The sequence below is a fragment of the Hypanus sabinus genome, chromosome 19 (assembly GCF_030144855.1).
Source record: "Hypanus sabinus isolate sHypSab1 chromosome 19, sHypSab1.hap1, whole genome shotgun sequence".
Classification (NCBI taxonomy): domain Eukaryota; kingdom Metazoa; phylum Chordata; class Chondrichthyes; order Myliobatiformes; family Dasyatidae; genus Hypanus; species Hypanus sabinus.
Genome location: NC_082724.1, coordinates 27160851 through 27178969, shown reverse-complemented (window position 1 = coordinate 27178969; position 18119 = coordinate 27160851). Strand labels below are relative to the sequence as shown.

General features: G+C 38.6%; 1 protein-coding gene across 4 annotated transcripts in view; it reads left to right on the top strand.

The window, feature by feature from the left end:
- fhit (fragile histidine triad diadenosine triphosphatase) overlaps positions 1-18119 on the top strand; it is a 942594-nt gene that overhangs the window by 86015 nt on the left and 838460 nt on the right. For 2 of the 4 annotated variants that reach the window (XM_059944250.1, XM_059944247.1), the window contains exon 2: positions 2327-2415. The exons of the other annotated variants lie outside the window; for them this stretch is intronic. The gene's annotated coding sequence lies outside the window, so the exon portion shown is untranslated. The remainder of the gene's footprint in view (positions 1-2326; positions 2416-18119) is intronic. 4 annotated transcript variants of the gene reach the window in all.

Here is an 18119-nt window from a genome sequence, read left to right as displayed (position 1 = left end):
GACGAACCTGCTCTGCCATTCAATAAGATCGTGACTGATCTCGCTTTGGACTCAGCTCCTCCTACCTGTCTTTTCCCTGTAACCCTTAATTCCCTTGCTTTGAAAAATTATATCTAACTGTGTATTAGATATATTTAATAAGTTAGCCTCTACTGCTTCCCCGGGTAGAGAATTCCACAGATTCATGACTGTCTGGGAAAAGCAGTTTCTCTTCACCTCAGCCCCAAATCTTTTCCTTTGAATCTAGTCTCACTTACTAGTGGAAACAGCTTTCTTGCATCTATCTTATCTATCCTTTTCATAATTATTATATGCTTCTGTAAGATCCTTGCTCATTCTTCTGAATTCCAGCAAGTATAGTCCCAGGTAACTTAATCTGTCTTCATTGAACCTCCTCATTTTTGGAATCAACCTGGTGAGTTTTGTCTGCACTACCTTTAAAGCGTAATATATGTTTTCTCAAGTAAGGAGAAAAGAAATGCACAGTATGCCAGGTGTGACTTCATCAGTACTCTGTATAGTAAGTTGTAGGATAAATTCCCTATTCTTAAAGTTCTTGATAAGCTGTTGCACCTCCAAACCAGCACAGGCACTCTAAAGTCCTTCTGCATAACAGCATGCTGCAATCTTTCATCATTTAAATAATAAACTGATCTTTTGTTTTCTCTCAATAGTGGATGACATCACATGTACTCCATCTGCCAGACCATCTGCAGATTCTCTGCATCTTCTGCACAATTGCTTTTCTGCTCAATTTAATGTCATTAGCAAATGTTGATACACTACCAACAGTCCCCTCTTCCGAATTGTTAATGTATATCATGAATAGTTGCGGGCCCAGCACCAATCCCTGCCGGACTCTGCTCACCATTGACTGCCAACCAGAGAAGCACCCATTTATCCCAACCTTTGCCTTCTGTTGGTTAACCAGTCCTCTATCCGTGCTAATACATTATTCCATGCATCCTTATCTTATGGATGTCTTTTATATCACACCTATTGAATTACTTCTGTAAACCTAAGTGTACAATATCCATCTATTCCCTTTTATCCTCTGCACTCAGTATAGCCACAAAGATCTCCAGTATGTTTGTCAAACAGGACCTGCCCTTGATGAATTCATGCAGGGACTGCCTGATGGAACCTTGTTTATCCAGATGCCTCACAATTTCTTCCTCAATGTTTTTCCCAACTTAAAAGTATTTCCTCAACTACAGACATGAAACTGCATCCTTTTTAAAACAGAGGTATGACATTTGCTGTCTTCAAATTCACTGGGACCTGCCCAGAGTTGAGAGAATTTTTGTAAATTACCATAAACAAGTCTGCTATAACTTCTGGCATTTCTTTCAGTATCCTAGGATGCATTCCATTAAGACAAGGGGACTTGTCTAGCTTGAGGCCCATTAGTCTGCTCATCATTGCCTCTTTAGAGACTGCAATTGTATCGAAGTCCTTACCTCCCATCACATCCATAACATCTCTCTTTGGCATGCTAGATGTGTCCTCCATCATGAAGACCAACAGAAAATAGTCATTCAGTGGTAATTTAACCTTCAATGTAAAATTGCCTTGAACTTGTTACCACAGTATTCAAGACTTCTGTACCTACTGGATTTTGCCAGGCATTATTGGCAAGTGCTTGCTATTGAGCATTTTCTGTTTGAAGCCATTCAAACACAATGAAACTGGCCTTTGGGATCCTGAACTTCCCTGGCATGACTTTCTGAGGTTTTGAAATACATAAAAATCTCCTAGGACTGAAGGAATATGTGAATTAAGAATAGTAAAAACAGTTGCACATAATTAATATAATAATCAAATATATGAATCTACCTTCCCATTTGTTTTATTCCTCATAACCTACAATCCTCACCGAAATCAATTAATTTTCCAATTCTGCCGTAGTTCAACCCGTACCCAGGATCTACTGGTTGATTTCCCAAATGCCATAGAATCTCAACAAAATTTAACTCTGCTGTGCGCTTTATCAACTTAGAGGAATGTCATTGATGCTGTCTCCCTCTCCACAAATGTTTCCTGAATTGTTAAATATCTTTGGGATTTTCTATTTTTGTTTGTGATGGATTGGGTGATTTAGTTTATTAGCTTGTCTGCGTTTGGGCTGAGTCCAGCTCAGACAGTTGGACTGCTGGATAACGAAGATCCGAATTAAGGGGTTTGAACATGAGTTCTGAATAATTACATAGCCAAGCCGAGAAAGAAACACTCTTTAACCTTTTGATAATATGGATAATTTAAATATTTTATTCATTTTATTTGCACGTAAGGTTTACAGAATTGGTATTTTCTTTTGTCACTGCAGGAAGAAGCCTTCTGAAATTGGTTTGGGATACTTTGTCATAAAGGAGTGGTCAAAGACTTATTTCTTTCCTTGTGGAAAGAAATATTGGTGTAAGTGGAGAAAAGTTTCTTCTTTATTTGAAAAGGTGTGTGGAAATGGAGAGTGAATGTGAGAATGAACAATCATCACTCTTTCAGTACTCTCAAGCTAGTTATTATCAATACTTTTTATGTTAAGTTGGAAATATAGTCAAAGAACTATGAAGGTAATGAAATAGGTCTATCAATGGAATATCATATCTGTATTTTGGTGTAATTTGATCAAAACCTTTGGTGTGAGTATGGATTAATAACTCTGTCAATTGGTTCCAGAAGTTATGTCATTATTATCATTGAATTCCTATTAATATTTCATTTGAGAGATGGTACTTTTGATGGTACAACACTTCTTATATATTGGCCTGGATTATGTGATCAAGTCTCCATGAGTAAGGCTTTAACCCACATTCTTCCAATTCCAATTCGAGGGTTGGACATCCTTTTTTCAATGATCTTCCCAGTGAATAATTGTTTTCATTTTGTAACATTGCACAGCAATATTGGGAGATAATTCACATGATTGGGACTGCAGATTTCTAAAATTGAGCTGGATTATTATTAAACGTAAATTTAAAAAATAAAACTGGCTCTAGTATAAAACAATGAAAGCTGCGCATCTAGAGGAGAAAAGAGGAAGCTTGGGAGTTTTATTTTCTCATTTGTTTTTCTTAAAATAAAGGTATTTTCTAAGCTATTTTTGTATGCAATTTCTTTTATATAGTTTCCTCATATTTTTTCAGGACATTAATACCATTTAACATGGCAGCTATAGCCCAGAAATTATGCTGTCAACTCGACCTGAATGCTGTTCCATTCCAAATTTATTCCCCCAAATTCTGTACAAAATTAAATTGATTGAATTTAAATTAAATTGATTTAATTTTACAGAAAGGATAATGATTAGCCAGAAACTTTAGAAACAATGCAAGCAATGGCAGGTCCAATTTGTATCATTGCATTAATTGAGCAAATTGCTATTGGCATTGAGTTGTAGACTTTTAAATTCCAGGTTTTTTTCCACAAAAGAGATCATTTGCAGAAATTTCTTACAGGTACATCAAATGTTCAGGAACTGTGTAATATATGTATTATTATTATTATTATTATTATTATTATTATTATTATTATTATTATTATTAATATTATTATTATTATTATCATCATCATCATCACAAATTCAGGGGACAAGTTTAATAATGTAAGCTCTTTATAATAAATCTTCTGAGCAAACTTTGTCACAGACAAGAGAAATTCTCAGATGCTGGAAATCCAAGCAACGCACACAAAGACCTGGAGGAATTCAGCAGGCCAAGCAGCTTTTATGGAAAAGAGTGCAGTTGATGTTTCCGGCCAAAACCCTTCAGCAGGACTGGAGAAGGAAAGATGAGGTCAGAGTTAAAAGAGATGGGAAGAACAAACACAAGGTGATAGGTGAAACCAGGAGAGGGTAGTGGTGAAGTAAAGAGCTGGGAAGTTGATTGGTGAATGAGATACAGGGCTGGAGAAAGGGAAATCTAATAGGAGAGGACAGGAGGCCATAGAAGAAAGAAAAAGAGTTAAGAGCATCAGGGGGAAGTGATGACAGGCAAGGAGATAAGGTGAGAGACAGAATAGGGGATGGGGACTAAACAGGAAGGGTATTACCAGAAGTTTGAGAAATTGATGTTCAGGCCTTTTGGTTGGAAGCTACCTATATGGAATATAAGATGTTGCTCCACCAACCTGAGTGGCCTCATTGCAGTAGTGGAGGAGGCCATGAATGGACATGTTGGCATGGGAAGGGGAAGTGGAATTAAAATGGGTGGCATTTGGGAGATTCTCTTATCCTCACCTACCATTCCACCAACCTCTGCATCCAGCACATAGTTCTCCATAACTTCTGTCATCTCCACAAAGTAAATCTTCCCCACCCCTCCCACCCACTTTCTGCTTTCCACAGGGATCACTCCCTACGTGACTCCCTCGTCCAGTCATCCCTCCCCACTGATCTCCCTCCTGGCACTCATCCTTGCAAGCGGAACAAGTGCTACACATGCCCCCACACCTCCTTCCTCACTACCATTCAAGGCCCCTAAAAGTCCTTCCAGATGAGGTGGCATTTCACATCTGAGTCTGTTGGGGTCATCTATTGTATCTGGTGCTCCCAGTGTGGTTTATTGTATATCAGTGAGACCCACTGTAGATTGGGAGACTGTTTCGCCAAGCACCTACGCTCTGTCACTCAGAAAAAGTGGGATCTCCCGGAATGCACCCATTTTAATTCCACTTCCCATTCCCACACCCCTTCTGACATCAATGGCCTCCTCTACTGTTGCAATGATGTCACACTCAAGTTGGAGGAGCAATATCTTCTATTCTATCTGGGTAGCCTCCAACCTGATGGCATGAACATTGATTCCTTGAACCTCCGGTAATGCTTCCCCCTCCATTCCCCATCCCCTTTTCCCTTTCTCACTTTATCTCCTTGACTGTCATCACCTCCCTCTGCTGCTCCTCCCACTTTTTCTTTCTTTCATGTCCTTCTGTCCTCTCCTATTACATTTCCCCTTCTTCAGCCCTGTATTTCTTACACCAATCACTTCCCAGCTCTTTACTTCACCCCTCCCCCTCCTAGTTTTGCCTTTCACCTTCTGTTTCTTCCTCCTCCTCTGCCCCACACCTTCTAACTCTGAGTCCTCATCTTTTTTTTAGTCCTGCTGAAGAGTCTCGGCTTGAAACATCGACTGTATTCTTTTCCATAGATACTGCCTGGCCTGCTGAGTTGCTTCAGGATTTTGTGCATGTTGCAAACAAAACTGGTCATTGCTCTGCATATTTTTCAAGTGAGAGAGCATGGAGAGAATAAAGTGGGTTCAGGTAGGATTTATGTAAAAGTGGGGACATGGTGGCCAATATGAAGTTCTGTCAATGGAACAGTTTCCATGCTGTATTGGCTCTATGACTGAAAAATTAACAGTGCCATAGTTAAACAAGCTGCAAGTTACAAGTTAACAAGCTGCTCCAATTTCAGTAAGTTCTTTTGACTGCACAAAAGAATCATGTTCCCTACACTTGATATTTTATCTTAAAGAACTAATTAAGGTTTTGACTGGGATCCACCAGAAAAAGAATTGTTCTGTCATTTCACACAATAATGCACAGATGCATGATCAGCACTGATTTATAAACATTCTTTTTGTGGTATTTTAAATGGCTTTGCTGCAATATTATGCAGCAAGACCATTTCCTGCAGTGGAGAAAGCAGAAAATGTACCTTTATTTTCATGGTCTGCTCTTTGGCCTTGTTTGGTTGATAGTACACAGTTTTTTGATGTTGGGAACATCTGGATATTCCTGTGCAGTTGGCTGTTAAAACAGACATTTCTTGGCAGCCACACTTGTACATCAGCTTAGACAAGTTGAATTGCATATAAATGACTAGAATTACTGCAGGGTATGCATAAAATGAGACAAGATTGTTTCATAGAGGAGGGGAAGTGCATCTAAACTTTTAATGGTACACTGTGGAGGAATGCCTGCTAAGTAAATAATAGGCATTCAGAGTCCTCCAGAGCTTGAAATATGTGATTTTATTGGCAGATCTATTCGATTAGGCTAATTGTTGTGGCTACCATCCATCTCAATTAGAATACCAATATAATACTGCTGGAAAGAGTTCCTGTCTCTGTAAAAGGTCACATCATTTTCATGAAAATTAGGTATCTGAACAAGTAATGCTAGAAAGATGTTACATTAACTGTCAAGAAAGAAGAGGTGAATATTGTGCTAAGTTGATATGCCAGAATTCTCAACTATGAGTAGAGTAGAGTGGCTTGCATTTCTTTCTCTGTTTGTGATGATATTGGGTGTGCTGCCCCCAAAGTTATAAACTTGAGTCCCATCCGATATAAATAACCATGAGTACCCTTACTAAAAGGTTATGCTGTAACTGATAGACAGATGTTGCAATAGCCATGGTTTTACCACCTGGAAAAGAGGGATGCTTATGTGAGAATGCTGTTCTTGGACTACAGTTCAGCATTAATCACCATAGTTCCCTCCAGGCTTGATATGAAGCTCAGAGACCTCGGCCTTTGCCCTGCCTTGTGCAGCTGGATCCTGGACTTCCTGTCAGATCGCTAGCAGGTGGTAAGAGTGGGCTCCCTCACTTCTGCCTCTCTGACCTTCAACACAGGAGCCCCTCGAGGCTGTGTCCTCAGCCCCCTCCTTTACTCTCTGTATACCCATGACTGTGTCGCCACCCATAGATGCAATCTGCTAATTAAATTTGCTGATGATACTACACTGATTGGCCTTATCTCAATTAATACCGAGGCAGCCTACAGAGAAGAAGTCTGATGCAGTGGTTTTGAGAAAACAACCTCTCCTTCAATATCGCAAAAACAAAGGAGCTGGTTGTGGACTACAGGAGGAATAGAGACAGGCTAACCCCCCCCCCCCCCCCATTTTCATCAATGGATCTGGGGTTGAGAGGGTGAACAGCTTCCTTGTACAAGTTCCTTGCATACACATAACCAAGGACCTCACATGGTCTGTATATACCAGTTATGTGGTGAAAAAAGCACAACAGTGCCTCTTTTGCCTTCAGACAGTTGAAAAAGTTTGACATGAGTTCCCAAATCTTACAGGGGTGCAACTGAGAGCATCCTGACTAGCTGCATCACTGCTTGGTATGGGAGCTTTACCTCCCTTAATCGCAGGACTCTGCAGAGAGTGGCAAGGACAGCCCAGTACATCTGTAGATGTGAACTTCTCACTATTCCAGACATTTACAGTGACAGGTGTGTAAAAAGGGCCCAAAGGATCATTGAGGACCCGAGCCACCCCAACCACAAATTGTTCCAGCTATTACCATCCGGGATACGGTATTGCAGCATTAAAGCCAGGACCAACAGGCTCTGGGACAGCTTCTTCCACCAGGCCATTAGACTGATTAATTCACACTGATACCATTGTATTTCTAAGCTATATTGACTGTTCTGTTGCACGTTCTATTTATTAGAAATTACTATAATTTGCACATTCAGACGTAGGCTTAATGTAAAGATTTTTACTCCTCATGTATGTGAAGGATGTAAGAAATAAAAGTCAATTCAATTCAACTACCCAATCTTCAAAGGCTAGTTCATTGCCCTGTTTATTCTCCAAATCTAAGTTGAGTCTTGCTGCCAATATGCACTTTTTGAGCGGTGGGTTCCCCCTCTCTACCAAGGAGGAGATACTTCCAACTAACAAAGTAGGTTAAACACAGTTCATTAATTTTTGATAATACAGGTTTAAATCCAAACAACATTCTTAAGACACATTTAAAACTCACAGAGAATTTCTATCTTATAAAAAAACTTCCAAATTACAAACCTTTTCAAAAACACGAAGGATTTTGAAAGCAGAGGTGCAATTCATATAAGCTAAGAAAACATACCCACAAACTACAGATGAACCAGTCATCCATAGCAGAAATCAAAGGCATGTTTCTGGACCTTCCTAGAAAGCCTGAACTGTTCTTTAAATTTAGACTATTTCTCTGCCAATTGGGTGACTTCACATACCTGTGATACTCCTTTAGCTACCATTTAACAAAAGCATTCTAAAAACTTCTGGAGACAAGAGTTCCCAGTTACCCACAAGAAATACTGTGAAGATGACCCAAGGTACATAAATCTTCCAATGTTTCCTATGATAGGAGAGTCTAAGACCAGAGGACACAGCCTCAGCATAGAGGGGTGTCCTTTTAAAACGGAGATGAGCATAGAAAGATAGAAAACCTCCAGCACAATACAGGCCCTTCAGCCCACGATGCTGTGCCAAACTTTAACGTTCTCCTTAAAATGAGAAATGATGTCCTTTGCAAGGACTTAAAAGGGTGGGATATACAATGATTAGAAGGATCTAGGTTAAAAAAAGGACACATATCCAAAGAATCCTGAAAGTAGCAGCATATGTAGTTAAGGTAATTTAAAAAGGTTTGGAGGATATTTGCCTGAATTAGATCGGACATAGAATATAAAAGCAGGGATGTTTGGAACAATCATATTGAACATCAGGATACATTTTGGAGTGCTATCTTCAGTTTCAAAACAAGATTAACTCAAGGACACTATTTATATCATCTTTCTTGTCACAAAGTCTTTACAATCTGTGGAATAAAAACAGGTCTCCATGTGCTGATTAGCCTTGAATTTTTCCCACCACACAGCTTTTAGGTGAAAGTTGATGACACAGCATTAATTGGACTGATTGGATGTGCAAACTTACAATGAATAAAATGAGTATGTAAGAGACAATCATTAAGGGAGATGCTTGCATTAATCAATGTCATGGAAATTATTCTCTCTTGTTAGAAAAGTGGGGGGGGGTGGGGTGACAATGGAGGAAAACTGGAGCAAATTGTAAAGAAATGACGAGCAAGTCAGATTATTCTGCAAAACCAAGGGCCAGCTAAGGGGCGAGTTGTCCAAAAACATACTTAGAGCTAATTACATACAAATTAAAGTTCCAATAAGAAGTTGAGAGATGTTTAAGTTTGTACGAGCATGTCAGTTACAGCATAGCATGGTGGTTTTTCACATTTCTTGGATCATTTAAACTTTTGTAGACTCTTGCAATCCTTACCTTACATTATTACATTACCTGTAATATTCTATATTCATATTAATTGTATTACTTAACTTTAGAAAACAGAAATGTAAAAAGAGATCTGAGTTGTGCTGCACCGCGTCTTGGCCAACACTAACAAGTCTGGTGGGTTTAGTGTCCAGCACATTTAACAGTTATCAGGAAGGACTGTTTTACTTTCTTGATTTCAGATCTTTCTTCCATTCCTATCCTATATTCCCATCACTCCTACCACTTCTGTTCTTTAGTTATTTGCAAAAACTTTTCAAAAAGGTAAATTCCTTTCCTGCATTACAATTGTTCAATACACCGTACAACAGAACAAAAGCACACTGTCCATAAAGGATTCTAAAACTAAATGTGATTAATACTTTATTTACCTGCTCCTATGATCTAAATAACTTGAACAGCTTGTGTTTGTTATCAAAGAAAATAGAATTGCATCAGTATAACAGCAGCCTTTACACCCCTTCCAGGATGTGCCAAATTACTAAAAATCTATGGAATGTCTATGAAGTGTTGTTACCATGGTAATGTAGAGAATATGGCAACCAATTTCCACAGTTTGCAATATAAATATTGGCTAGCAGACCAAAGATAACTCAACTATATTTCTTTGAAAAAGAGTGCCTTGAGACCTTTCATGTCCATGTGGCTTTGGTTTAATACCATATCTGAAAGTTAGCACTCTCTCATCATTTGGATTTTGTGTTCAAGTCTCAGGAAAGCAACTTGAATGCACAACCTGACCCAGAAGTGACTAATGTACCAAGTGAGCCATTGCTGATGCTGACATCATTTCAGTATAACTTACTGATACCCGATATGTCATGATGATCAGTAATCATAGACAAGCAAGCAAATCTAGGTGAAATGACTACATAAAGCACCAGCATCCAAAATCCTAGTTGTGCTGCTATCAATAGTGTGTCCTGAATGACATATTTCATTCCATATAAATCTCCACAGAAACTGTGTGTTCTACATTGACAGGATTCAAATGCATGACTGCAGCAGCACCTCACAGGTCATAGATTCCAGTCAGACTCTTAATCCCTTCATGTGCATTTTAATTTTGCTGCTGAAGATTTCAACAGTACTTAGTATTGGCAAAATGTTAGCCAGATTGATGGAGCAAATATCTCCAGGGAGCAGAGTCTACTTAAGCCAGGGTAAACACTGGCCAATTAGAGTTTGTCCATATAGTTAATTAAATGATGTTGCAGTATTCATGTAAGCGATGTGTATATTACTGAATGACTTGTATAATATTCTTTCCTCAGCCATATAAAATAATTCAACATGTTAATTCAATACAGTACATTCTAAAAGTCACACATCACTAAAATTATCATCATATGATAATCCACCCCCATTAACCCCAGAGTTAAAGTCTAATCACAGTAACTTATTATGTATTCTGAAGAATGAGCTCAAGCACAGTTCCTCATTTGTCTTTCTCATCATCCATACTGTGGGACAAGTTTCATACTCTGGACTTGTTGCAAACTCTATAGGGGGTGGGGAGAAATTCCACAATGCTGATCGAACTGACAACGTTTGATAGATTCTCACTGGGCCAGGGAGCCTTGCTTTTTTGCCAGGCTCAGCTTTCTAAACACACAACAGCTGCAAGCTTCCAAAGAACGAAAGCCATGTTTTTGAATAAATGAAACTTCCAACCAATATTCTTTGTTTAGGGGCTTGTCGTAAATGGGAGCCAGTCTTCAGTTCTTAATGATAATTAACAAGCAATAATCAGTTTGAAGTTAAAAAGACAGGTTTGCAAACAGGCTCAGTATATAGAGCCACATACTTCCTGGCCCCACTGCACCTGGTCTGTCTGGTGAAGAGGTGCACTCTAAGACAATGTGTGGGTTATTCAATGGGCTTGTTTCAATCTCGACAACAGGATGGACAAACAACCAACGTGCAATAACAAAAAGGAAAAAAAAATAATAAAAAATAAGTAATAAATATTGAGAGCATGAAATGAAAACTCCTTGAAAATGGGGGGAGGGGGGAAGAAGGCATGAGATTGTTCTGGCAGGCAAGGGGAAGGAGAATCCTAAGGGCTTCTACAGATATATTAAGAACAAAAGAATAGCAAGGAACAAAATTGCATGGTCAGTTAAGCATGGAGTCAACAGATATGGGGAAGATCTTAAACAGATTGTTTGCATCTGTATTCAATCAGGAGATGGAAACAGGGTCTATATGAGGCAAAACAATGGTGAGGTTATGGGGCATATGCAGATTATATAAGAGGAAGTCTTTTTTGTCTTGAGAAATTAGGGTAGATATATCCCCAGGGCTTGACAAGATATCCCCTTGAACCTTTTTGGAGGCTAATTCAGAAAATGTAGAAGCCTTGGCAGAATTATTTAAAAGATACTTAGTTAGGGATAAGGTGCTGGAAGACTGGATGACAAATAATGTTGTTCCACTGTTTAACAAAAGCTCTAGGGAAAAAAAAATGGGAATGTGTAGACAGTGAGTGTGATGTCAGTAGTGGATAAATTATTGGAAGGTATTCCCAGAAACCAGATTTATAATTATTTGGATATACAAAACCTGAATTGAGATAGAGAACATAGCTTTGTATGTGGTAGGTTGTGTTTAACCAATCTTGGAGTTTTTTGAGGTTACAAAAAAAGCCGATGAGGAAAAGGTATTGGACGTTGCTTATATGGCTTTAGAAAGGTTTTTGATAAAGTCCGATATCAGAGGCTAGTTAAGCAGATTCAGTCACTTGCTATTCAAGGTGAGGTAATAAATTAGATTCTACATTAGCTTTGTGGGTGAAGCCAGAGGGTGGTAGTAGAAGTTGCCTCTTTGACTGGAGACCTGTGTCTCGTGGTGTGCCTCAGGGATCAGTAATGGGTATTTTGTTGTTTATCATCCATGACAATGATATAGGTAAAAATGAGGTAAAATGGATCAGCAAATTTATGGATGACAGCAAGATTGGGGCGAATGTGGAAAGTGAGAAAGGCTATCAAAGGTTGCAGCAGGATTTGGACCAACTGGAAAACTGGGTTGAAAAGTGACAAATGGAATTTAATGCAGACAGGTGTGAAGTGTTGCACTATGGAAGGATAAAACAGGGTAAAATGCATACAGTGGATAGTAGAGCACTGAGGAGTGGATGAGAAGAGAGAGGTCTGGAAATTGCAGGTAGATATGGTCATAAAGCTGAGTACAGGAGTACAGGATTTGGGATGTTATGCTGAAGTTGTATAAGATGTTGGTAAGCCCTGATTTGGAGTATTAAGTGTATTTCTAGTCATTTAGCTACAGGAAAAATATCAATAAGATTGGAAGAGTAGAGAGAAAATTTACAAGGATATTGCCAAAACTTGAGGACTTGAATTATACGGAAAGGTTAAATAGGGGAGAATGAGGGGAGAATTGATAGAGGTATACAAAATTATGAGGGGTATACATAGGATAAATGCAAACAGACTTTTTTCACTGAGGGTGGGTGAGAGTAGAACTAGAAGCCATAGGTTAAGGGTGAAAGGGGAACTGAGGGATAACTTCTTCACTTACAGGTTTGTGCAAGTGTGGAACGAACTGGCAGTGGAAATGGTGGATGTGGATTCCATTTCAACATTTAAGGGAAGTTTGGAAAAGTGCATGGATAGGAGGGGTATGGAGGGCTGTTCTCCAGCTGTGGGCTGATAGGACTAGGCAGAATATCAGTTCTGCATGGATTGGATGGGACAAAGGGCCTGTTTCTGTGCTGTAGTGACCTATTAGAATTAGTTTGAAGTATACAATTCAGATCTTTTCATTTATATCCAAAGATGTTTTAAAAAGTAACTGCAGGAATACTGGATTCACTTATCATCTTCTAAAATTTTGATTTTTGGAATAGTTTCTCAGTTTGGAGATTAGCAAATATGACTCTATGTTTTAAGAAGAAAGGAAGGAGAAAACACAGACATTGACCTGGTTAGCCTAATAGTCGCTGGTAAAATGCTGGAAACTATAATAATGAACGTGTATTCAGATATTTAGAAACAAACCATAAAACTGAACAGATTCAGCAAAAGCTAGCTCATACTGGAGTTCTTTGATGATGGATCAAGCAAAATAGATGAGGGGGGATATTGTGTATATGGCTTTTGATAAGGCCCAGCACAAGAAATTGGTAAACAATATTAGAATATTTGCAATAGTGAAGGTTAAGAATAAATTTACTGGATAGAAAGCAAGGTATATGAATTAATCAACTTCTGTTAGTGTGTTACTACAAGGCATTGTGTTTGAACTCTAGCTATTCAACAATCTATCTCAATGGTTTAGCTGAGTGGACAAAATCTAATTTTCCAAAGTTTGCTTATGACATTAAACGGAGTGGGATTGTAAGTAATGATGAGGGTAAAGTTTTCAAAGGGATAGTGACAAGCTTACTAAATTGGCAACAATAGCAGACAGAGCACTGTGGAAAAATGTGTGATTATCTACACTGTTAGAAAGGAACACAAATGCTGAGTATATTTTAAATTTAAAGATTCAAAATATATTTATTGTCAAAATGTGCATGCAGTATACAACCCTGAGATTTGTGTTCCCACAGACAGCTACAAAACAGAGAAAAACATCGAACCTGTTCAAATTAAAACATCAATGCGCAAAAAAAGAACAAATCATGCTAATGGCTAAAAATGAGCAAAAAGCACAGAATATAAAACATCAAACCACAAATTAATTGAAACAGTCTAGGAATGTTCAGTTTAGTTCAGTTCAATTTAGGCACTGTATCCATTGTTGACCGCAGGTTGCACAGCCATTCTGCTTTGATCAAAATTGTACAAAATAGCAATAAAAAGAAACCAGAAACACATCATAACATGAACTACAGAGTCCAATCCACAACTGTGTTGATTTAATCTTGCCCGTGAAGACAGATTGGGAGTTCTTATGTTCAAAGTCCCTGTGTCTTTGTACACAAATCATTGAAAAGTAACATGCAAAAGCAGTATATAGTTAGAAAGGCAAACAGTAAGTTGGTTGCTTTTGCAAGAACTTTTGAGTGCAATGGAAAAAGATGTTTTGCCTCAGTTACATCGTGCCTTGAGACAATACCTGAATTACTATAAGCAGTTTTCATTTCTTTAACGAGAAATGATATACTTGCTATGAAAGGACGTCACAGAAGTTTTATCTGATGTGTTCCTTGGATGGGAACTCTGTTGTATAATGAGAAATGGGGGGGGGGGGACAATGGCACAATATGGAGAGCTATTATCTCACAATCCAGAAAGCCTAGGTTCAATACTGGCCTGTCTGGAGCTGCACTCTCACTGTGATAATCAATAAAGGGGGCTAACCTTTTGTTTTTTTTTTGGTTTGAGTTGGCCCTGGTGAAACCCAGCAACTACTTATTGGCAGCTAACAAAACAAAGAATAGAACTAAATACTTTATTAATATCATTTTTTTCTGGTGAATGATCACCACAAACAATGGAGAGGTGAGTGGAGGGTAAGCGGATGCGAAGCAGAGTGGAGGTGAGAGGAGGCAAAACTGAGAGTGAGGAAAGATCTAAGGTTTGATTGATCTAAGTAGCTGATTTGGAAAGGTCGTGTATAAGCCAAAGTGTGGTGTTGGGGTCCTGACCAAGAGCGTATCAAAGCGGGTCCTAGAGTGAGGAATAACCTGATTTTTTTGGACGATTTAAACTTTGGGCCACATTGAAAAGGCAGAGTCGTTGGGCCCAGAGGCAAGTACCCAGCTAGTTCTGCTCACTGCTCCACAATGTTCACTCAGCTCTATGCTGTCCTAAGAATGTGGCCTGCTTTAGTTGCTTTTGGCTTCGTGTCTGTGGACTGACTTTTATTCTGAATGCTAGTTACTTACTTTTATTGTTACCATGATTCCTTTGCTTCTCTCTCTGCACATTGGGTGTTTGACAGTCTATTTTTTATGAGCTCTTTTGGGTTTCTGTGTTTTGTGGCTGCCTATAATGACACAAATCTCAAGGTTGTAAAACGTATACATACTTTGATAATAAATGCACTGTGATCTTTGAGCTTTGCATTTTGATCACAGCATGAGTAATTTCCAGGTCCTACAATTTCTTACTGATTCCTTGATTGTTAGATTAATTGGCTATTGTGTATTACCCCTGGTGTGTAGGTGAATGGTAGAATCTGGAGGTATTGATGCAATGTTGGGATCACAAGGGTTAAATTAGGATTGGAGTAAATGGGTGTTGGTGGTACATATGGACTTGGCTGGCTGAAGTCTCTCAGTAACTCCGACTATGACTCTACATCAAATATTATTCCACTGAATTGTAAATAAAAAGTGACTTCATTGAAATGTTCAACGTTTTGAGAGGCTTGACAGGGTAGATTCAGCAAGAATGTTTCACGTGGCTAAGTAGCCTAGAAGAAGGCTGCATGGTCTCAAAATGAAAGGTAGATTGTTTAGGACTGTAATGAGGGAAATATCATCACTAAAATGGTGGCAGATCTGTATTCCAGACAATGGTAGAAGCTTGGTCATTGATAGCATTCATACTTGAGATCAACAGATTTCTGAAAATTGAATGAATCAGTGGCAGTGGGAATCAAGCAGAATTTGAGATAATAGACCAGCCACAACCTTGTTGAATGACATAGCAGGTTTAATAGGCCAAAAGACATTCTCCTGCTCTGCTTTTTTGCACTCTGTGAAAATAAATGATCTCTACCTTTCCAACTGGATTCTTCTGAGCATCAATCTGGCATTAAACTCTCCCAAATGAAGAACCAAAATCCCTATACCTTCACTGGAGTGAACAATTACAAATTTTATCTACTCACAGAACAACCAGCATTTAACTTTAATTTTGGAGTCACAGAAAGCATTGGAACAGGTCCGTTGACCACTGACTCCTCTCCATGATCCAACAGTAAATATGATTTTTATTCTTTCCACATTCTCATGAATTTCCCCCAAATTCATTAACCTACAAAACTAGAGCCAATTTACAATGGTCAATTAATGTACCAAATCACATATTTTTGGGATATGAAGGAGACTGGCGAGCCCAGAGGAAACCCATGCAGTGATAGGGAGATTGTGTAAACTCAACATCAACAGTACTAAAAGCCAGGACTGAATTCTGGGCTTTGGCACAGTGAATCTCTAATATTTGTACCACCCTGCTTCATCACTTGGTGGAAATTTTCAGCATAAACTCCCATTTTCTGTGAAATTATGCTATTTAAAAAGGAACTATTCTAATTTTATTCTCTATTCACACTGAGACCTGTGATTTTCTAAGATGTTAAGTATAGGCTGACACATTTGCCTGTCCCTAAACCCTAATTTGACTCCTAACTCCCCTCTCTATCCACAAAACAATCTCAACAAACTTTTTTTAAACAACTCAGTCTAAACCGCAACCTCGATAGAGCCTAGAGCTCGGTGCCATCGTGGATTTCTAAGAGTAACATGCACTGATAATGACATTGTGGAATGTTACATAGGGAAACCAGACACTGCTGCTCTGTGAAATTCTTAAGTGAAAGCTAAATGGTTTACTATACTTTAAAAAGAACTTGGAGTGACATAGAATGCTGTTTTAACACTATTAAAATGTAGTGAAGTAATTTCAAAGTGCTTGAGTTTCAATACATTTGATAATCTGGATTCAGAGCTCAATGGAAAGCCAATTGGATGTCATGAAAGTGCAGTTAATTTTGTTACTGCTGATGATGTGTCGATTCAAAGCTTATTTCAGTTGACTAACTCTGGGCACAAATTTTATTTCAAGTAATGGTGCACCTTTTAAAAAGGGATATATTAAAACATGAATCCAGCAGCTGAGGGGTTTGGGTGATGTCAGACTGGCCAGACTTTCCAAACTATTTGATAGTATTCTAAGCAATATTCCAACATTCTAATAATTCATTCCTCTTCTAGGTGTTAAAGTTATATGGAAACTTCTATGTAATGTTTTCAGTGAGCCTAGTAAATTTATATGGAAATCAGGAACTGGAATTCATTTTAGTACAATGTAAATGCTGCAACTGGGGTTCCATTGAGTTTAAAAGGAGATGTAGAATGGGATTACAGTGTGCTAAGGGAGCATGGGAAATCAGTACCCAATATGGTGCTGAAACATTGGGAAAACCTGATAGTACATACCACGAGGCTCAAGGACAAATTCTATGGTGCTGTAATCAGATCCTTGAATGGACTTCTTGTAAGATATGAAGGATTCTTGACCTTACACACTGCCTTATCATTATGATTTTGCACATTTTTGTTTATCTGCACTGCACTTTCTCTCTGGCTTTAAGACTTTATTCTGTTATGATTGCTTTACCTTGTTCTATCTCAATGCACTGTGTAATGATTTGATCTGTATAATCAGTCTGCAAGACAGGCTTTTCATTTTATCTTTGTACTTGTGACAGTAATAAACCAATACCCAATTTCCCACCAACCTGACTGCATGGTTATTAGAGCTTATTGTACAAGGAGTTGTGTTTGTGTTTTTCTCATTACTTTATCAATGAATTTTATTTTTCATTGATGGCAGACAGAAGGGCTCTACAATGGCTTGTCAAAACTGTCAAACACATCACTGACACCAGCCTACCTGCCATTAAGCACATATATACAGAAAGGTGCTGGTAACTGATCTGTGACATCGTGAAGGGCCCTACCCACCCTGCTCATAGACTGTTCATCCCACTCCTATCAAGGAGACTGCATAGCATCCACACCAGTACCACCAGACACAAAAAGCAGTTACTTTCCCCAAGCGTAAGGCTGATCAATACCTCCAGTCACTAATCTACACCTCTACACCCCTAACCACTGCTATTTTATCATTTCTTGTCAGTCACCTTATCTACAGACACTCCTGTGCCCAGAGTTATTTTATGGATGTACAATCAATGTATATAAGCTATCTTATGTATTTATATTTATTGTGTTTATTCATCTTATTGCCTTTCTTGTGCTACGTTGAAACTGGAGCAACAGACATTTTGTTCTCATATACACCAGTATTGAAAATAACATTAAACAATCTTGAATAATATTAATAGCAAACATCTAGATTCAAGCTGGCTTGGGCAGGTGTGGAAGGTGG